At 43.7% G+C, this 19,028-nt stretch overlaps 1 protein-coding gene and 1 long non-coding RNA gene across 2 annotated transcripts in view; both read right to left on the reverse strand.

Annotated features, from left to right (window-relative positions):
• Positions 1–19,028, reverse strand: part of LOC125944523 (uncharacterized) — a 54,988-nt gene that overhangs the window by 35,467 nt on the left and 493 nt on the right. The gene's annotated exons all lie outside the window — the stretch shown is intronic.
• On the reverse strand, positions 6,682–9,487 carry LOC125944524 (uncharacterized). Its single transcript, XR_007466257.1, has 3 exons — positions 9,345–9,487; positions 7,686–7,727; positions 6,682–6,861 (listed from the first exon to the last, which is right to left on the reverse strand). It is a non-coding gene; the product is annotated as an uncharacterized LOC125944524 (long non-coding RNA).

Raw genomic sequence — 19,028 nt, forward strand, 5'->3', positions numbered from 1 at the left:
TGAAGCGCTGTGCAGTAGCTTAGAAACACCACCAATTTTTCATGTATATTTTTTTAAACGTAGTGCAAGACAGATCGTGTTTTGATACCTGCTCAACAGGAGCAGCACTTTGCCGCGAGTAACACATTATCAGTCGAAAATATATGTTGAAATAAATGGCATACGATAAAGAGAAGAAATAGAAACGTATGAAATACAAATATTCTGTACAGTACAATGAATGAAGGAAGGATTGTGCTCGCAAAATTAAACTACGCGACGTAGGTGGCCGCAGTGTACAATATGGTAATAAATTTGTGGTATAAGTACTGATAGCGCAAGCGCAGCGCAGTAAATAACAGAAAGCGGCAGGGCTTTGTGGTTTAATACGATAGATGTGTCCAACGTTCAGAAACGTGTGTGCTCTAAAAGAAACGTCCATAAAATATTTGCGGAGTTTCTTTTCATATTTTTTTTCTCTGCCAGTGCGATCCAGTGCCAGAAAGGATTAATACAGACCGTCTAAACATCGGTAAGCGTTGCTACTAAGCCCTTATTTCCTAGTGCCAAGTCACATTGCCAGTTGCGATTTCATTATCGACAGCGTCGGCAAATACTGCAAAGTCTTGCGGAAAGAAGGTGCTTTCGAAATAAAAGGAGCAGCCCAAAAAAGCAATTCTAGACGCTAAAAGCAAAAATAGGCCCATATAGACACAAAGGACCAAAATAAGCATTTATAGGCTGTATAAAGTCAGGGCTGAACCACTTCTCAGGCAATAATACACGCTCATACGCCAAAAGGGGGCGGCCCTGACACACGAAAAGAAATACGCATTTGCGTACACGGGGGCGGGACCTCTACGATTTCGGAGACTATTGGCCATAGTGACCCTCTACTTACGTTTCATGAAATTACGGCAGATTACAAACGGGAGTGGCGACGATTTCCACTTCCCCATCCCAAATTGAGTTGACCACAGTCCCGTATGCTCAGGATGCTTCAGACGGGTTCGTACCCATCGAGAGGCTTCCTGAGTAGGCTACACACAGAGATAGATCCTCACTGTCCAGATTGCGGGAAGAATTCTGTACTTTAGCCTACATGCTCTGGCAGTGCCCTGTGTTACACGACTTCAACAACAGTGAGTACTGGGAGAAGGCCATCACGAGCCCTAAACAGGAAGACCAGTCCAAGGCTGTCCAGAGGGCCCGTGAGAGAGCAGAGAGGCAGGGCCTCCCGGCTCTAACATGGGATTACCCAACAGCTAGCCAGTGGCATCTCTGGGGCTCCAATGGCTGGCTCCTCAGGACTTTAATAATGTTGCTTGTCTGTCTGTCTGTCTGTCCGTCTGCGTATACGCTTGTCTCTATTAACTACTAACTTGACCAAAAAAGGAAAGCTTGTTTTAGAGCGAAGTAATTAATGTGACTAGAAGCTCTCGAAAACGTTATATGCGAGTTCAAGTTTTTTTTTAATATTAACCTTGCCCGAAGTTTATATTTTGAAAAAAAATGTGCAAAATTTCAGTGGCAATTTGCAGGCAAGTTTTGACGTGTATGTGTCATTTATAGGTTAAACTAAAATTGCTAAACCCTCCTGTTTGGTCATTTGGAGACGTTATATGAAACACTTCAGACCTATCTCCGCTTCCGTGGGGCGACTAAAAACGGTAAAGCTTTAAGCTTTTGAACAATTAGGGCCAACTTTATGGGTGAAGGGCACCGAAAGGTTGAAATGTATACTGTAATTGTGAACTTTAAAAATATACAATGAATAATCGCCGTCTCCCACTTGTTATGAATTACATCAGGCATAGAGTTGCTTTTCTTCCGTATCCTCGGCGAACTAGGCGAAGCACGGTGTTTATATTTCATTGAACTATGGAACGTATGGTAAGTGACGAGCGATAAACTTTTGATTTAAATAAGTTAGTTAGAGTCTTTGTAGAAAGTTACTTATTCATGGCCTCCAGAGTGTCATACCGCCGTTATTCCTAATGTTCCCCAGTTTTTTTTTACCGATGCAACTATGTTAGTCTCAGTGAGTTTTAAGCTGTAGTCTTAAACGATCGTTGGTGTTGCTGTTTATTCATTTTGTGCGTACAATGCATCTGTCGGAATGACGTGTGACCTACGGGCACAGGGCGTTTCTCAAGCTGCAAAAAGCAGCTTTATGCTCTGCGTCCGCTCTTTGTGTTCAAACTGTACCACAAAGAGGAATAAACTTGTATTGTATTGTATTGTATTTTTTAATCCTACAACTAGCACTTATAAAAAAATTTTTGAAAAGTTGTTGAAAAGTCATTGGTCAATGTCAACAAATAGCATTGAAAGCACATTGAGGCTTTGTTGAAACATTATTGAGGAAATTGTTGACTGGTGTTGAAAATTGGCCCACGACATTTTGTTGAAACATCATTGGGTCGTTCCAATTTGAGAAGTCATTGATGGATTGTTGAAACTATGTTGAATTCCAATATTGAAAGCCCATTGAAGAACTGTTGAAGATGTGTTGAATGTCAATATTGAAAACCTGTTGAGACATTGTTGAAATATGTTGAATGACAATATTGAAACCCCATTGACATAATGTTGGAACTGTGTTGAATGTCAATATTGAAACCCCATTGAAATATTATTGGAGCAGTATTGAATATCACTATTGAAACCACATTGAGACATTATTGAAGCATTGTTGAACATCAATATTGAAACCCCATTGAAGTATTATTGGATGAGCATTAAACATCAATATTGCTTGATGGAGGCAAAAGGTGCTACATATCAGAAACAGGACACAAGAGGAAGAACACAGACAACACACACGTTAAGCACCAAACGTGTGTGTCGTCTGTGTTCTTCCTCTTGTGTCCTGTTTCTGATGCACTACGCCTTTTGCCTCCATTATACCAACAAGCCCAACGTGCAATGTTAGTCAATAGTGCAGCACCATTTAAATATTATTGTAGCAGTGTTGAACGTCACTATTGAAATCACTTGAGAGCCCACTGAAATATGCTGTTTGGTGAATAGTGTTGAAAACTGCACTAGACTTTTCTTTAAATACCGCTGAGCTACGTTGAGTCTCATAGCATTACCATTGATGCCATCCATATTGATGTGGTCCTTGCATACTAGAGGACAGGGGCAAACTTAAATGCAGGCACTTCTGTATTGCAGACCTGGGTCACTCAGGGATCAAAACCACTTTTAGATATAGCCTGTAATAAAACATATTACAGAGCTGCTAGCAGAACCATTAGGCCAGTTTTTGAATTGGCTTAACACACAATAATACTCCTTCACGAAATCAACAGCTCAAAACTGATGTGGACAAAAAGCATTTTTTTCTAGATGAATTGTTTATTGAAGCCAAACATTTGTTAACTGTACAGCCATGTGTGCCTTGAGATAAAAAAATTCCTAAAATCTACAAACTGCCAGCAGCTTGATACAATAACGAAATTGAATACTGAGAGATGTGAAGTTTGCATGGCCCTAAAGTAAAACATTTCTCAAAATTTAAATAAATAGAAAATAACTATTATACAAGCATTACAGTAAATACCATTAAAAATGTACTTGATTTCTCTATTTGGTAGCCAGTAACTTAATCATGGCACAATTTGCATGAGCCCACTGAGACTCTTATTTATTGCTTAAATGGTGTGCCCATTTTACTAAACGTTATCTACCTCTGAAACGACATGGTAATTACCATAACGTGTGCCATGGCAGCAGTTTATTGTGCTGCATTGCTTGTTGCACGATCCAGTTGCGTTTTCTGCCATGATTACTAGGTTCCTGGGCAGGTTGGAAATTTACTGGCATGAGGAAATTTTTTTTTAATTTTTGAGTGCCGCAAAACAAGTTAGAATGAAAGATTTTGCAAGAAATCAGGTTCATGCGTACATGAAAGAAAGCACATCGCTGCCTTGCCCGAGAACTGTTGTTGCACTCTGAATTTAAGCAAACTTTTACCACTTACTTCTTACTATTTTGAAATAGCAAAATAAACCATTGCTGCAAACAAATGTTAATATGTAGTTTTTCTTAAACAGAACCACTCTGACAATAGCACAGATTCCACTTTCCGGTGTACTGTATGAAACCTAATTTTCTGGAAAATTTCTCACTGTGCCTACTTTTACTTTATCAAACAAACTTGAAATGGTGTGCCGTCATGGAACAGTCTTGGCATGAAATGACCCGAGACACCTATGAAATAAAATAGTCAAGAAACACTATCTTTTGTAGAAATATATTAAAAATTTACGTAAAAATATACTAAAATACAAAGCGCAACACTTGTGCAATTAATTATTAATCACAGCACAGTACTTGCATCTGAACCATCCAACCTGGGCTTTTCAGGTGACTAGAAACATCATAGTAATCAAAAAAATGTTGAGGGCTGCAAGTGCACAACACTTGAACTGTCCACAGACTTGAGCTCTTCTGGACACTTCAGGTCCCTTGCGAGAAGTGAGGCCAGAGTGTTCTTAATGTAGGCCATGTTTGTCCCAGGAAACTTGTGACAGGTAAAGCCTGTAAAAAAAGGAAAAACCGCATGACGTTAAAGATCAATGTTCCACATGAAAAAGTGCGACATACAGTACGCCCTGTTATAATGAAACTGTTTCACTTGTTTTGTTTATTCCAAGTTTTCACGAGTTCAATTCCAGAGAATGGCCAGCTTTCAAAGTGGAGTGGCACCGGAGGACTCCAATTAGTACAATATGTAGAAGGCAAACAGGAAAAGCCCACTGTGGCAGAATAACTTCATAAATATCCTTGGTGTGAAAATGTGAACGTTGCTTGCTTAGGAACAAAATGGCGGAAAAAAGACTTCATACTGTTGGTGAAAAAACTTAAAGGTAGGACTACTGGCAACTAAAATTAGTTCTCTCAACAATCATAATCAAAATGTGCAGCACTTTACTGCACTTTTCCTTGCAGGAGTTGCTCCAAATACGGTTATGCGGCCAGAATTGAGTATGGTATATCTGAATTTGTTTTACGAGCTCATATGCTACTGGAGTTCACTTCTCGCATCGTGATGACCATTATTATGCCTCTCTACTGAAAACAAAATACTGCTTATAACGAGGATTTACTGCAGTTGCACGCCGACCATGGTTACACTAACACAAATAAATGCGAAGAAATACGACGAAATGCTCAGTCTTACAAGAGAAATATGCAAGTGGACAGGCTCTGCTAATCCTTTGAGAGTCACTGCCATGCATGTAGAGTGGTGGAAACAAATCGTGTGGTCACGACCATAAATATGAGGCGGCGAAAGAACATATAAATAAGCATACCTTTTAAGAATGAAGTGTCCCCAAGCATCACATTACAGATTCTGTAACCTTCTGCGACTTCTACAAAAATCCTGATTGTGCTGTTGCCCCTTGGCTTCTTCCAACACTGATCTTTCTCTTTATTCTACGGTGCCCATCACTGCAGTAGTTTGGGAGTATTCACCTAGTTTAATGTTTTGTGAGTGTCATTACATTTAAAAATGTGATTATGCTAGTTTTCCCTGCATGCTACAATAAACATGGTGTAAAACAGCGGACACTAAGAAACCTTTGTCACTTTGTGACCTAAAAAATTATTTACCTTTTTTTTCTCGAAAGATTCACTCTGAGGAAGAATCCAGAATAAAAATATAACGCTTAAATTGGGGGACGTTTGCCAGAAAGTATGTGATCCTCAAAGGGTTAAACATGAACACCTACAAAGCTCATTCAATCTTTGATAAATCTAAACCCATAGTACTTGAGCACTGGTTTATAATAACGCTGAAAACAGGCAAGTGCGTCCTTGAAGTAAGAAAGCAGGAGACATTTCCAACAATTTCAGAGTGGGAGTTGTGGACATGCCTCATGTTCTGTAAGAAGCTTTAATAGTAGCTGCCAATGGCCTATTGAGTACTGATCATTTTATGGGAACGTGAGGAAAAGTCAAATAAATACCTCTGTTTTTTCCACATCCTAGAATACAATGTGATAAATTGGATCTTAATTGGTTGAGTGCCTAGAATGAATAAACATTGCTAAACATAGCAATGCTGACAACGAAGTTCGCAACTGTTCCTATTGTTGCTTTGATCGAAACAACCAAACAATTATGCCCCGTAACTTAAGCTCCTTCTCCTTAAAGGCTACTTAAAGGCTCCAGATTACAGAATCTGGAGGGCCATCTTGATTGCTGAAATTTGGTGGAAGTGCGGTCCCTCGAGTTGAGCAGTAACTGCACTTGAGCATAGCTTCTCCACAATTCCTATATTATAACAACACTTTCAGGCTACTTAAGCACACCCGCTATAGCACCAGATTGGTAGCCAGCTTCACAGATTGGTACTACAGATTGGTAGTTGCTTCATTCCAACTGTTCATTGCAATGACAGTCAAGTAGTGCAACTAATGCGCCAATACACCTAACTTTGTCAGTTGGAGCCACCAATCACTTCTGGCGGTTAAGGCTGCTTTTAAAATTTAGCACTTTAGTATGGAGGCGTTGGAGACTTGAGATCAAATGAACATTCATTCCAAATAGTAGGCTATTGTAGCACGTAGTTGCAGACACAGGCTACTTGAAAGTCATTTGTTGTGCTAATAGCAAGCTGGTAATTCCAAGTACAAAATGTGAATGCAAAAATGCAATGGGAAAAGAGGATGTACGGTACTTGCCTATAACAGCGTTGACCCTGATAAGGCCAAGAGCCTCTTTTTGCCTATTGGTGGTGTTGTTTCCGAGAAGTGAGTGGCCCATGATGTTCCTCTAGAACACATGGTGAATCAAGGCCCTTGCAAACTTGCCTGGTCCACCATGGCAAGCTAGTGCCAGGATCATCTGAATGAGCACTTCTCCAACCTATGTGAAACGGCACGTTTAGGGAAATATTAGTGAGGTAGTTTAAGGATTTTAAGCACATTTACACAACAGCCACACTCCGCATAAATCACAGAAATACTGCCTGCTCCAGACCTAAAATGTCAACTAATGTCACTAATAACAACAACTAAAATTAATGTCATAGCTTGTTATGCTGTTATGATGCCATGTGCTTCAGAAAAACAAGGATTCACCCAGTACAAAATAAAATAGTAAGTAAACCAAAGCATTGACAACTTTAATGCAAGTAGCATTTTTACGATACTTCACATTCTTTCGGGTGTCTGTCTTTACCTATTTTCCAGCCAATTTGTGTCACTTGGTGGTCAATTGCCTAATAGGTAGGGCTGCTATGTAGACGGGAAGTGGGTTAATAACCATCTGATGGACCTGCTTGGATCTCTGGGCATGTGACTCAGAGTATGTGCCACTCTTCAGTGAACCTCTTTCACGCCATCGTGCGCAACTGCTGCTTGTGTTGGCAAGCAGCAGTAGCAGCTCAAACAGGAAGATAACTGTCGACGTTAATGCGATTACCACTACACATCAGATTCGCTTGCTGTGTCCCAGACCTACTCAGCTGAATGTGTACATAAGACACAAAGACAGGGTGTGCCAACTGCCCACCTCATCAAATAAATGAATCAACTCGCAAATCAAAGGCTATGCAAAATCGCAAAGGAGACACTTAATGCTACCATTTTTACTTAATCTCAAGGAGAATACCTCCCGGCAATACATTCTCCTGGCAACAGTGCATTTGATCATGGTGATGCTAGACGATGAATGGCCAAAGAATTCACCTTTCGCATTCCGGCTGTGGCGTCTCCAGGCTCATTTTGATTCTGAAAACAGATGTCAGTATTAAAATGTGACGCCACGATAACTCAAAAGCAACAATCAAAACATATACATGGACGATTAGGCCGACATAAATGGATGGATATAAATGACTGATTGAAAACATTAAAGCATGACTGCTCTTGCCACTGGCAGTGTGAGGTGGGCAATTAATTTATTTTTAATTTCTCTCCTAAATTTTTAAATTATTTTTGCTGATCTACTGCATGAACTGTTGCGGCCACATCTTAAAGGTAGCTCGTACCTGTGTTGCATTTTTTTACTCCCCATCTAACTGCTGCTACTGCAGTTTGCTTACTCTCTAAGTATTCCACAGAACTGCTCCACCAACAAACCATTGTTCCAAGCTTATGGCAAAGCGTCATTTAGGTCACAAGGATACGCTCCCCTGTAACTCTCTCTCCTCTTTAGTGTGTGAATTCAAAGCAAAAATAACTTATTGACATAGCTGTCTGCTTCTATCTCATAAAAAGCCTTGCTAATTTTTGACATTTGTCGATAACGCTTACATGTCACTGGGAGCACAGTGGGACGACACCGCAAATATGCCCAAGCATCTCGTTTCTTTACTGATTTTCGAACTCGGTTAAATCAATCAGTTCCTGAAGGGCCAAAGGCTGAAACTTCACACGATGACATTATTTTGAATGTTTCATCCCACTAAAGCAGAATATAGAATCCCACAGAATCTGCCTTTTCCGTGAATATAGAGCGCCTACGGGAAGGCGTTAGCGCGAAGTACTCGATGGCGGCGAAGGGAGATAATGGTTAAAAAAAAAAGTTCACCGCGCGCGTACCGGCGGAAAACAAACCACACATAACCTGATGATTTCACAGCATTCACGGGCATCAGCCCTTTTTTATCTCACCTATCACATAGAATCACATATACGCCATTGCAATTCTTTATTATTATCGCGCCACAGCGCGTGTCTACCGCACGGCGTGTAAGCGGACTCTGGGCACTCGATCCTGAAGCGAACAGCGTAGCAGAATACATTAGAACGGCAAAACGCCCCGCGCATATTTTCGCCGATCCCGACACGCCATGTAGTAGATGCACGTCAATGGACGGCGTTGCGCGAACGAAATATACATGATTACAGTACAGTTCGGATTATTTCACGTCGCATTGTTTCCACGAAAACGGCAAAGCACGAGCGCTCATTAATAAGGCTCATTTCAATCGGTGCTGGAACACCGTACCAAACATCGTGGCGCGCACAACATGCCCTGTTTTAGCTGGCTCCACATAGCTGCCCACCAAAACGGCAGAGCACAAGCGCTCATTAATAAGGCTAATTTCAATCGGTGCTGGAACACCGTACCAAAAATCGTGGCGCGCACAACATGCCCTGTTTTAGCTGGCTCCACATAGCTGCTTTACGTAGCCGCAAGCGCGCTGTGAAGTTAAATCAGGACAAAACTTCATGCTCAATATAACAAATCTAGTGCTGCACAACCAATTCGCGCAACGGAAGGATAGTACTAGTAATGAAAACGAGCACAGAGGCGCTTGGAAGACACGCACGGGCTCTGTACGCACTTTTGCTGATAGCGTCGCAAAGAACGAGCAAGTGGCATTCGAAACACTCACTCACCATCGATGTGGCTGAGTCGGAGGCGATCATGGTGATCTTCGAGGCAACGTGTAGCCCATAACGAGCGAGCAACAAGTTGGAATATGCCAAAGATGTCACAGCGAGGCAAAGGGCACAGAAAACGCAGCAAACTCATCACGCAACACGCACACATACGCCGCACGCACAAAGTTCCGGAATGCGCCAAAGAGTCAACAGCGCAAGCGCGCATTCACACAAAAACGCGCATACAAATCCACGCTTTCATAGACACTGAATTGCAATATTTATTAACAAATATTGTAATATAAAGGTATTTCTTAACAATTTATGTGGTTTGCAAGAGTATGAAAGTTTTCTGCTTAGCTTCCTTGAGGAACTATTTTCTTTATCGGGGGTAACGCAGTGCGCCGGCCGGTCACGTACGGAGCGCGCGGGAAATAGTGCAAAATTCAAACGTCGCAAATGTCGCGCCCTGTGTGCGCGCACAGCTTTAATCGTTTGTATTAAAAAGAAATATTCATTTTAATACGTGAAGCAACCGGCGCGAAATGAACTACGGACCAGTAACGTACACAATTGTCGCTGTTCGTGCTTGTTAGTTTGACATCATGACGAACGGTAGACAGCATGCCGTCCCAATGATTAAACATTTGTACCTGTGCTTCTGCGCTTCGATTTGCCACCGGCAAAGTATAACAGCGTAGATTGTGCGTGGTGGCCAAGCAGTTTCCCAGCACACTGGCCAGCACCCGTCTCTAGGTGTTACAGAATAGACCTACGCTTTCATGTAAAATATGGACACCACGTCGCAGAGATCACCCAAACTTGTTTCATTCTATTGTGCGCTAAGGGCTAACAACTAAACGAAACGCACTCTTTAAAAAAACATATTTATTTATTATGCTTACATACTACTTTTCCCACCATCTTGCCCATATTTAACATGGAGGCAATGCCGTTTTCTGACACAGACAGGGCACTGACCACTTACAATAGAAGCCGATGGGAATCCAGGAGGTGCCCAATCATCGGTCATTGGTCACTGCTTGTTGAGACGTTTGTCTTGTGCTCCCATTTTGTGTATATATATATACATACAGGGTGGTCATTTTTAAGTCTTACGAAATTTTTAGAAATCGCCTGTGGCAGGTAGCATAATTCTTATCATTGAGCTGGGGTTAATCGATGAGGCGGATATTAGTAGCACGAGCAATCGAAACATAGATTCAACTAATTAATAAGAAATCACTAATTAGCTTCTTATTTTATTACTTTACGACACATATTCCGAATTACGAATTTGAGCCGGTGAGCCACTCGGAATGAATTTCCCGAATGACACCAGTTTGGAAATATGCGCCATCAAACTCGCCGTAAAAATGCACTGTTGTTACACTTACTTTGTTACCAAAATGCTGTTTTATACATTGAAGCACAACAGTAACTGGACGTAGCTGGATGCCACGTAGCTGGACAGAACCAAGGTAATGTTGTTTGCCGTCGCTTACAGATACTAAATTTTTGCATTAGATAAATAATTAGATAATCATTATAATTAATAATTGTTAATCAATTAATAACAAATAATTAGCTTCTCAGATATTATATTTAGATGAAAAGTGTCAATCAGAAAATTATAGAGCAACAGGAAAAACTCCTGATACAGCTTTCTGTTGCCCAATACGTGGTACATAAAAGTGTTTTTCCGAGCGTGAAAGAAGCCCGCGGATACACGCATAGTGCCTCGAGCGGCTAGTTGTGCGGCAATTTTGCGTGTATTCGCGGGCTTCTTTCACGCTCGAAAAAAAAAAGAAAAAGAAAAAAAAACAATTTTATGTTGCACGTATTTAGCAATAGAAAGCTGTATCGGGAGTTTTTAGTGGCAGGAGCGTCGAGTGCCATTTGTTCTTTGGACAGTACTTCTGGTTCACCTCCTGAGATGATCAAGAGATGAAAATAAATCGAAAAAATAGTACAGTACAGAATTCACGAATTTCATTATAGATATGATATCAGAGCATAAGTTTAGCTATAAGTTGAGTTACTGAAGTGTCTGGAATAATTAGAATTAATTAGCTGAGACGACCGGGGACGCAATCCAAGTAAATCAGAAAAATAGAAAAAAAATGGTTCATTTCAGAATTCATGACTTTCGTTATAGATATGATATCAAAGCATAAGTTTTGTTGAAAGCTGACTTGCTGAAGTGTCTGGGATAATTATAACTAATTAGCTGAGACCAGATTAAAAATAAATCAGGAAAAAAAGAAAAAAAGTAGTACAGTGCAAAATCCATCGGTTTCTTAATAGACATGATATCAAAGCATAAGCTTAGTTCAAGTTGAGTTACTGAAGTGTCTGGAATAATTATAATTGATCAGAAATCACTTATTACTGCTTACCAAAGCACAGAAAACCAACGCCGGGATGCGAGTGCCAAAAAGAAACACCTAAGTCAAAGTTTAAGTTTGCCTACTCTTTTAAGCATGAATTGCTTTTAGCTCCCGTTGTCGGCGATCTTCAAGTGACCTTGAGCCAAAAGCCAAAGCTGTTATCCGGGCATTCAAAACGAGAACATGCCGGCAAGTTGAAAATGAAATTGTGTCACCCGTAGGCACGAGTACAACTGGGCATGGACGTAGAGTGCAATATAGCGTACCGTACATGCAATGCATTGTACTTGATATAAACAAAACATATGAGCAAACAAAATAGTAAATGGTGTCTGCTTGACACTGGCTTTGCCACACATCAAAAATCACTATGACAAGTTGCGAGAACAAAACGAGATCAGTCAAACTTGAAAAAAGGTGGTCTAGTTAAGGTACGTCCACAATAGCGACAAAAACGCGCGCGGCGAGCGGTGCTGTCGCGCGCGGCAAGATTCACGAAAAGCGGCAGCAATGCGCGGCAAACGCTCGAATGGGTGCGAGACCCATTTTTTTGCGGCAGCCGCAAAACGAGCACCAATCAGAAGCGAGCTGCGCAGTTGTGGCGCCACCTGTCACACAAGCAAAGAATCATAATGCATGGACTCTTAGATCGAACAGTGACGCGCACGCCGTAAAATCTCAGAGGCCATGTCCAGTCAAGGGGGCTGTTTTTGTTAAGCCTTCCCATACCGCCACCGAGACATCGACGAAGAATTCGCTTCGCAATGGAGGCGTTTTTGGAAACCGTTCACGGATATGCGTGCCTCTATGACAAATCGAAGGTCGATTTTAAGGACAAGGAGCTGCGTGCCAACCGCTGGCACATGCGGGAAAGCAGAGTGTGCTGGCTCTCAGTGTCCCTGTACCGCCATATAGGGTGCACCCAAAACCTTCTCGTCCGCTTTCTGGCAGTTCGACGTCGCACAAGTAAACAACAAATAAGTATTATAGTGTTCACAGTCTCCAGTACCTCCTCGTCCGTATCCGACATGGCTGAGCGTGGCCGGCAGTGGCGCAAATAAACACAGACACTCCCAATGGAACACGAAACCGGCAGAACGGAGAGCGCGTTGTCACGAGAAGTATCGAATGGAACGAGACAACGCGGCACTCCACGCGCCGTTGCCGCGTGCCGCAAAACGCCAGTGTGGACTTGCCCGCGCGAGTCTGCCGCGCGGGCGCTTGCCGCGGGCGGCGTGTCGCGCGCGTTTTTGTCGCTAGTGTGGACGTACCTTTACTCTCCAAACAAATTACAAAAAAAATTTGCTTGCGAGTTCTTCCCAATGTTTCTTGACAATATCACTCAAGCTGTAACTTCCATTACGGTGAAGTTTTATTTGTCATTTCCAATGGCGACTTTCAAAAGGCAGATCAAAGACAGGGGCAGATAAAGTGGGCCGATCCTGGAGGCTGTGCAGAAAGGGTCCAAGATCAATGGCACCCCTTTTATGTGGGCCGATCCTGGAGGCAGTGCAGAAAGGGTCCAAGCTCAATGGCACATAACCCCTGTGGGCACGTGGACCTGTAACGCTTCCTTGAACTGCCCTTGTCATACGTGGGACCCAAAGAGACAAAATCAACAGCCCTTCCTCTGTCAGAAAATGGAGTACTGACTATTGATATGTTGTTGGCATATTGTTGAGAAATTGTTGACACAATATCCTTTCAATAATGCCTCAATAGTTATTGAACGTACACAACAATACCTCAACAATAATGTTGTTGAGCACTTCACAACAGTAAAGTCATTGACTAATTGTTGTTGACATATTGTTGAATAATGTTGAGTATTATTGAGAAGTGTTGAGCAATATTGACATTGAATATATATCTGAAAGCAAAGCTTGTCGCCGTAAGCATCTTACGTAAGCAAAGGCATATCTTACGTAACCAAAGCTTGCCGTCCGATTCTAGTAAGCGAAGCTTGTCGTCCGATTCTAGCATGCTGATTCTAGCGTGACGGCTTCCGAAGCCCAGGCGAAACGTCAGCGAAGAGCCGCCGACCCTGAATTTAGGGCAAACGAAGCGGAACGCCTGCGGCAGCGTCGTCTTGCCACAAGCTCCCCCAGTTACGACTCGAGAGATAGGCATTTGGTTCAAGTTATGTGACACTCTACATATTTAGTGGTGATTAAGTGAACAATAAAACAATATATATGTGTAAAACACATACACGTCTACATGTGTGTGTTTCAGATATATATTTAATGTCAATATTGCTCAACAATTCTCAATAGTACTCAACATTATTCAACAATGTCAACAACAATTAGTCAATGATTTTACTGTTGTGAAGCGCTCAACAACTTTATTGTTGAGTTATTGTTGTGTACGTTCAATAACTATTGAGACATTATTGAAAGGATATTGTGTCAACAATTTCTCAACAATATGCCAACAACTTTTCAATAGTCATTTTTATAAGGGAGTGTACAACTCACGTAGTTCCAATTCCGAGAAAGAATAAAGAGGAGGGCGGGGGGGGAGGGGGGTGATGAGCGTATTCTGTTGTCAAACCTTTTTGTTCGTGACATAATTAGAAGCGTTGCAAATAATTCCTGAACCCTTGCTTTTTTCCTGTTTTCACGTTCGATGAGAGGCTTGTAATTGGTTTTTTCGATGTCCTTGGAGAACTAATAACGTGGTACCTTGTTTATCTATGGCGGAAATAACGGGCTACAGGTATTTATTACCGAAAGTTCCAGGTGGGTCGGTAAATTACGGCCATTGCAATACATTTCGCAGACAACCGCGCCGGAATGTTATCAGCATTTTACGAATGGCTCGAAATGAAGACATCTGCCCTGGCAAAACTACAAACGCCCTCAAAATCAAATTGATGCGAGGTGCCTCCTCGCGAGCATAAGGCGAAGGGGCGGGGACAAAGGGAGAGAGAGAAATAGAAGAGAGGAAAGGCAGGGAGGGTAACAAGATGCACGTCCGGTTTGCTACCCTGCACTGCGGAAAGGGGTATAGGGATGAAAAGAGAGAGAAAGCAAATAGAGAGAGCACAGTTTCGCGCACATTTGAAGCTTCGCACGATGTCTACAGACGGTGGAAAAGAACTGTCGACTTCAGGTAGTGCAACAAGGCTTTCGTGGATTTTTGTGCCATCCCCGCATACGGCCATGGTCCAAGGATCTTCATTTCCGAAAATGGTCCAGAGTCCAGCCGGTTCAATGCTGTCCGGAGGCTTCACGCTCGACGTCGAACTGGGGACAGAGACATAAGACATGTTCAATTGTTTCTCTGGTTCCACAAGAGTCGCACATGGGCGTATCCCCCATTCCAATGCGGAACGAGCAGGCCTTTGTAAATGCCACCCCGAGCCAGAGGCGGCACAATAGTGTCGCCTCAGAGCGGGAAATGTTTGATGGCACTTGAAGCTTCAAGGATGGGTCAATTTTGTGCAGATGGCACCTCGGGTTAAGAGAAGACCAATATTTGTGTGCGATAGCTTTAGCCACGATATGAAGTTTTCCTGCAGCGTCGGTCCTGGATAAGGGGATTGGGACTGGTCGGCCTTCCGGATGAGCAGACCGGGCGGCTTCGTCGGCGAGGTCATTACCAGCAATGCTGGTATGTCCCGGTAGCCACTGAAATATAATTTCATGTCCTTTAGTGATAGCTTCATGGTGGTCTTCTCTTATCTCATATACCAGGTCCTCATGAGTCCTGTGATAAATGGAAAAATGCAGACTCTGAAGTGCTGCCTTAGAATCACAAAATATTACCCATTTCTGAGGTGTCTCTTGCAGGAGGTATTGTACAGCAGCACGCAGGGCTGCAAGCTCTGCCGCCGTTGATGTTGTGACGTGTGACAGTTTGAACTTGAGCGTGGTTTTTTTGGCCGGAATGACAACGGCACCTGAAGATCTGGTAGACGAGACGTAACCATCGGTATAGATGTGTATTTGGTCCCAGTAGGTCTCATTCATTATTAGCAGCGTCATCTGTTGCAGAGCTATTCTTGGGTGATTGGCCTTCTTCTTTACGCCCGGAATACTTAGGCGCACTTGAAGCTGTTGCAGGCACCAGAAAGGGAATGGAAGGCCTTGCTGCTGGGGTGTATCCTGATGGAAGGCAAACTGGATTGGTGAGGATAACTTCCAAAAGCGTAGAACGAGGTCTCTGCGAAGGCAAAAACGCCAAGTGATGATCGGGGACGCGCGAAAGATGACGGATATGCGCCCTGAGACAATCCACTGCAACGTATGTTTGGATCGGATGATCTTTGGCGAAGACGATTGTTGCAGGTGTTGATGCACCACGAGGAAGTCCTAAGCAAGTGCGCAGTGCTTAGCCCTGTAAGCTCTCCAACGAGCGAACATTTGAATTGCACGTATTGGACAACACTGGAAGGCTGTAGCGTAGGTATCCTAGAAATAGAGCTCTGTACAACTGAAGCATGGAGCGTACAGATGTGCCCCATGTTTTCCCGCACATGAATCTCAGTACCTGGGCAATCGACGACAGTTTTTTTTTCAGGTACGTGCAATGAGGGCTCCAGGAAAGATTGCGGTCGATTATTACACCTAAAAATCGATGGGTCTTTCCGTAGGCAATAGTGTGTCCATTAATAGAAACTGAGTATGGCGTCATAAGTTTTCGAGTGAATGCAACCAATGCACATTTCTCGGTCGATACAGTCAAGCCTTGTGCTTGAAGTTGTGCTGATGTCAAGGTTGCTGCCCGTTGCAAACGCGCGCGCACCTGAAGCCGAGTAACTGCAGAAGTCCAAAGGCAGAGGTCATCTGCGTATATCGAGAGGCAGATTGTCTCAGGTAAAACGTCAGCTAGTCCAATGAGTGTCCCATTGAACAACGTCGGACTCAATATTCCTCCCTGAGGCACGCTGCAGTACGTGTAGTGTTCAGCTGTGGGGCCGTCTTCTGTTTGCACAAAAAACGACCGGCGAGTTATGTAGTCGGATCACCAACGAAGCATGCGGCCGCCGATTCCAATAGTCTCCAGTTAGGTGACGATGGCATCATGTGCAACGTTGTCATACGCGCCTTTCACGTCGAGAAAGAGCGCAACTGATATGCGCTTACGGCTTTTCTCCTGCTGCACAAACGTCGTGGGGTCAATAACGCTGCGAATTGAAGAACGACCCCTGCGAAAGCCTGCCATGGAAGCGGGGTAAATATTGTAACGCTCGAGATACCATTCTAGACGTGCAACGACCATCCTTTCCATAACCTTGCCGATGCAGCTGGCAAGAGCAATAGGGCGATATGCCGCCAAGTCCAAAGGAGATTTCCCCGGCTTTAGTAATGGTACCAGCCGACTTAACTTCCATTGCCGGGGAACTGTACCTCTATGCCATGAGTTGTTAAAGCTGTTCCGAAGCGCTCTTGTCTCTTCTCCTAGCTGTCCCAGGGCAGAATAGGTGACGCCGTCAGGGCCTGGAGAGGATGATCGTTTAGAGACTGCCAGGGCAGCTTCGAGTTATTCCATGGTAAATGACACACGTCCATTTCCGGTACCTTAGCCGCTGGGATGTCACTCACATCAACGTTGATGTTGACAGGCTCGCCTGTGACTCTCGCACAGAATTCCTCCGCCACACCAAGCTCTGTTTGGCCAAGATGGAGGGCCAAAGCTGCAAATGGGTGTCGTTGTTGTGGGGATGAACGAAGACCACGTACTGTCCTCCAGGTATGTTAAAGCGCACCCTCCCCGCGCCTTCAGCCGAAGGGGCGGAGAGGATGTGCGCCATCCTTTCGGGGAGATGTGCGCGCACTTGAAATTGGGGAGGAGGAGCAAGAAACTTTATTTAAGGCCAGCACTAAGGCTCAGTAAAGAAAAGCGCTTGCTCCGCTAACGCCCACTGATGATCCGCCGAGTCCGAGTGAAGCCAACCACTCCAAGAAGGAGAGGGAGGGTAAGGAAAATAAGGAGAGAAAATGGCAGTGTTAGATGAGTACAGGACGGTACATGAGTACATGAGTGGGCTGAGCGTGGCCGTGATCGTCCTATCCTGGAGGTAATCGGCTGTGGGGTGAAGACTAAGTGCCCCTATTCCAAGGCCCCACTAGCACGGGCCATCCGCTCAGCTCATTGGATAAGTCGTAGGTGATCTTCCAGACTTCAGTCGTAGCTTCTCCAGACTTTTCCAGACTTGAGACCGGCAACTTAAGCTTTCTTTTTTCTGCACCTTCATCTCGGCGCGCCGCTGCCGAGAAGGCGAGCGCCATCTGGATGTCGTTTTTGCATGAACCACCGACTGGGGCGCGCCGCTCTATCAATGGTAGACATGCCGGAGAAGGGATTGTGTTCGTGTTTCCGCGTAACAGAATTATGTTTTCTGATATATTCAAATTACAATCCGACGCTATCATGCCTGCAGGCTGTGGTTAAGTCGTAGTTTAGGATTTTTCTGACGCATTTTACTTTGAGAAATTCAATTACTTCACCAGCGCCTCTGCGCCACGCGGAGGGCCTACGTGGTCGGGGTGGTTCGGCACGATTTTCTTGGCCGCGGACGCCGCACGCCTACACTGTCGCCGGATTTTCTGCGACATGGGACCCTTAACGCTATCTCGTTAAAAGATTGGTTGGAATAGAATACCCCCGCGAATATTAGCAGCTACTGACAGCTCCCTTTCTCCACTTTCTCCTCCATACAGACCGAGACGTGAATAAAACTCAGTAGTGTCAAGCAAATTTTGTGGCATCTATGACTTCCAGAAGGTACCGAAAAGCAAGCGTTTGCTTTAAACACTAGTCGCTAAGTTTGTCATTTATGTGCCGAGCTCTGTCTATATACGGTAGCTGATGCCGAAGGCCTGAATCGCGGCACAGACATGATAGATGTTCGAACTAAAGTAATGGTGAGTGGTCAGACCAACCAGCTCATAGTTGAAGCACTCCTCTTCTTGCTCTTTTCTGCAAGGTCGCGCCTTTCTTGCGTTACTACTTCGTGTATTAAATATGAAATACCAACTATCCCGTTCCCAAACCTTGCGACAAAAATGACCATTATCACGTCTGCGTCTCCTCTCGTTTATCAAGTCGCAGACAATTCGGAGATCTGGAAAGGCAGCCCTCTATGAGAGCGGGAAACGCAGTTTCGCCAAGAGGTGTGGCGCCAGGTTGCCGCCATTTCGACCCATTTTATTTTATTTGGCTCTTTCTTAATCTATTTATTTACTGGCAATAGTTATCTTCAATATATTGTGACGCTCTTACGTGCGTTCTGGATTCCGAACATCGTCTTCCTCCTCTCCCCCAATCTTGCATGCCTCACATCTTAACAAGATGTGGA

The sequence above is a fragment of the Dermacentor silvarum genome, chromosome 3 (assembly GCF_013339745.2).
Source record: "Dermacentor silvarum isolate Dsil-2018 chromosome 3, BIME_Dsil_1.4, whole genome shotgun sequence".
Taxonomy (NCBI): Eukaryota; Metazoa; Arthropoda; class Arachnida; order Ixodida; family Ixodidae; genus Dermacentor; species Dermacentor silvarum.